The sequence below is a fragment of the Petaurus breviceps genome, unplaced genomic scaffold (genome assembly GCF_028583685.1).
Source record: "Petaurus breviceps papuanus isolate PSGF00001 unplaced genomic scaffold, PetGlider_PUasm1.0 125, whole genome shotgun sequence".
In the NCBI taxonomy this organism is placed as follows: domain Eukaryota; kingdom Metazoa; phylum Chordata; class Mammalia; order Diprotodontia; family Petauridae; genus Petaurus; species Petaurus breviceps.
The window spans coordinates 2,595,232-2,598,906 of NW_027185653.1; positions in this window are offsets into that span (position 1 = coordinate 2,595,232).

Consider the following 3,675-nt stretch of genomic DNA (forward strand, 5'->3'; position numbering starts at 1 on the left):
TTTCAAAGCTGGGGGGCTCTGGACAACAGCTTCCTAGAATCCAGATCAAATCACAGAACACTTCTCAAAGTGAGCCCCAAAACAAAACTACACATCAGGGCTTATATAGCCTTCTCCTGGCTCAGAGAATGTAACAACCTTATTGACTCACTGGCCAATCAAGAAGTATCTACTGAAAAACAAGCCTCCCACCCCAGGCTCCATGTGCACATTAGCCCAGGGACAGGGAAGATCTTTAAATTTACATTCCCATTACAGAGTTACACAAAATATTTTTACAGTGAATATATTGTGAAAGACTGACTATATTTCCCTCCATCTTGTCTCGCCCCTCCCTTGTTCTATTTTCTACATTGACCATTTGCCTTTTCAAAAGTGTGTGCTTCAAACTACCCTCCCCCAAACTTCCCTCCCTTCTATCATCCTCCCTCTTAATCCCTTTCCCCCTACTATGTTGTAGAGTAGGATACCCAATTCAGTGTACATGTAAGTGCCTCCTCAACCAAATTCAATGAGAGTAAGGTTGACACATTGCCTTTTCCCTTCCTATTCTTCCCCTCCATTGTAACACTTTTCCCTTGCCTCTTTTATATGAGATAATTTACCCTATTCTGTCTCTCCCTATCTCCTCTCATTATATTCCTCTTTCACCTTTTAATTTCCTTTAAAAAATATTATCCCTTCCTATTCAATAGATCCTGTGCCCTCTATGTATACCTGTACACATATCTACACACACTCATGTATGCATTTGTTTGCACATATACCCTCCAATATAGACATATATATTTATAAATACATACATATATGCATATATACACATATATACATACACATGCACAAAAACACACATTTATATTCCTTTCAACTATCCTCATACAGAAAAGATTTTCATGAGTTACAACGATCATTTTTCCATGTAGGAATGTAAATAGTTCAGCTTTGATAAGTTCCTTATGATTTCTTATCCTGTTTTTTGACAGTCAAATTTTCTTTTCAGCTCTGGTTTTTTCATCAAGAATGCTTGAAAATTCTCTATTTCATTGAATGACCATATTTTCCCCTGTACTATTATACTCAGTTTTGCTGGGTAGGTGATTTTTGGTTTTAGTCCTAACTCCTTCAACCTTCAGAATACCATATTCAAAGTGCTTTGATCCCTTAAGGCAGAAGCTGCTAGATATTGTGTTATCCTGATTTTGTTTCCAAAGTATTCAAATTGTATCTTGTTCGCTGCTTGTAATATTTTCTCCTTGATCTGGGAACTCTGGAAGCTGGCTATAATATTCCTAGGAGTTATCTTTTTGGGATCTTTTTCAAGGGGTGATTGGTGAATTCTTTCAATTTCTATTCTGCTTTCTGCTTCTAGCGTATCATGGCAATTTTCCTTGAGAATTTCTTGATGGATAAAATCTAGGCTTTTTAAAAGATTTTGATCATGGCTTTCAGGTGTCCAATGATTTTAAAATCATCCCTCCTGTATCTCTTTTCTAGGTCAGTGGTTTTGCCAATGAGATATTTCACATTGCCTTTTTTCCATTTGTTTGCATCTGTTTTGTATTATCTAGATTTTTCAAAAAGTCATTAGCTTCCATTTCCTCCAATCTAATTCTGAAGGAATTACTCTTCAGTGTGCTTTTGAAATTCTTTTTCCATCTGATAATTTCAGCTTTTTAAAACATTCTTCTCTTCTTTGGCTTTTGGGCCTCTTTTGCCACTCTAGTTAATCTATTTTTTAAGGTGTTATTTTCTTCAGTCAGGTTGTTGGCTCACTTTTCATGATTTTCTTGCATCATTCCCATCTCTCTTTCCAATATTTCCTCCACATCTCTTACTTTATTTCCAGAATCCTTCTTGAGTTCCTCTATGGCCTTTAACTTATTCATATTTTTCTTGGAAGATTTTGGTGCAGGAGTTCTGAATTGATTTTCTTTCCCCAATTTCATGCTTTGATCTTTTTGTTCCCAGAAAGGAAACTAAGATTTGACTGCTGTGCTTGCTTTGCTTCCTTTGCTTGCACATGTTGCCACACTTTTACTTGAGTTTTGAGCTTTTTTTGCCACAATAGAACACTGCTTTCCAGAGAGGAGAGCTTTGTCCCAAAACACTGAGGTTTTTTCTACTGCTGGAGCTATTCTGGCACAGAAGATGTCCTCTCTGAAGCCCCCACAACCTCTGGCACATGGTCACAAGCACCAGAACCTCCATAGCGATCCAGATCTAAGCAGGTTAAAGCAAGAGCAATTACACTCTTAATGGTTGCTTGGTCCCCTTCTCGTCTGCAGGCCTGGAGCTCTGAAGCAGCCATGTGGTGGGCCTCCATGCCTGCAGCACTCAATACCCCAGAGGGCAGGGTATATAGCCATTCCTTTTCCCCCCACCCCACTTCCCACAAGGTTCCATACTGAAATTTTACTTTGGCATTTAAGGGTTGATAATTCTGAAAACCACCATAGCTCCTGTGATCCACTATCCCAAAGTCCACTCCAGCTGCTGCTGGTTGGAGCCACCCTGAGGCTAAAACCTCAGGCTCACAGGGCACTGGGCTGGGCTTCTAGCACACCATGATGGACCCTTCCTCTAGTCCTGCTTGGCTGCCTTCAATGGGAGATTTGTTTCTATCTTTTACTTTGAGGGTTCTGTAGCTCTAAAGTTTGTTTAGATATATATTTCATATTTATTTGAGGTTGTTTTGGGGGAAGCTCATGGGGGTCTCCTGTTTCTATGCAACAGTCTTGCTTCTGCCCCTTTATTATTATTTTTTTTTAATTTACATTAATGTGTATGTGTAGATTGCTCACTTGGTTTTGTTCACTTAACTTTTCATGATTTCACACAACTTTCCCACATTGCTATGAATGTTTCACAACTCAGGATTCCTTAGTACACAAAAGTATTTAATTAATTTTTATATATCAGTCTGTTAATAAATCCCACCCTGCCAAATGGACATTCACTTTGTTTTCACTCACTTTAGCATCATAAAATAATATTATTAAAAAAGGGTATGTGCCACTGTCATGATAATGTCCAGTACAGAGTCCATATGAAAGAGGGAGTCCCAAAAGATAGTAAGGTTTTTAGATATCTTTACTGATGGAAGAAATTATGCTGATAGCATCAATCTATAAAATACTATTGTAAGACTTTCTAAACAAGATTCGTATAGATTCCATTTCTAAATTAAGTGTTTTAGAAGTATCACCCAGTATAAAAGTTCACCAAATGCAAGGATATCTTCTATAGTATTCTTCCACACTCCCCTTTGCTTTCCTTAACCCCACTGCATTCCAATTACCAATTCCCTTTTCAGAATTTCTCATTGCTTGTAGACTCAATTTGATCCTTCTTAGATATCTACCTATCTTCTCTTTAAGGACTCCACATAATTTTCCTCAAACCATAGAACGTGGGAAAATCTCTTATTCACATGCCATGTTCTCTTTTAAAATTAAATAGTTAGGTGTATCTAGGTGCCTCAGTGAGTTGAGTACCAGCCCCAGAGTAAGGAGCACCTGAGTTTGCATCCAGCCCCAGACACTTCACATACACACACACACACACAAACTAGCCATGTGACCTTAGGCAAGTTACTTAACACCAACTGCCCTCCAAAGAGAAATATATATGTATATATATATATGTGTGTGTGTGTGTGTGTGTGTGTGTGTGTGT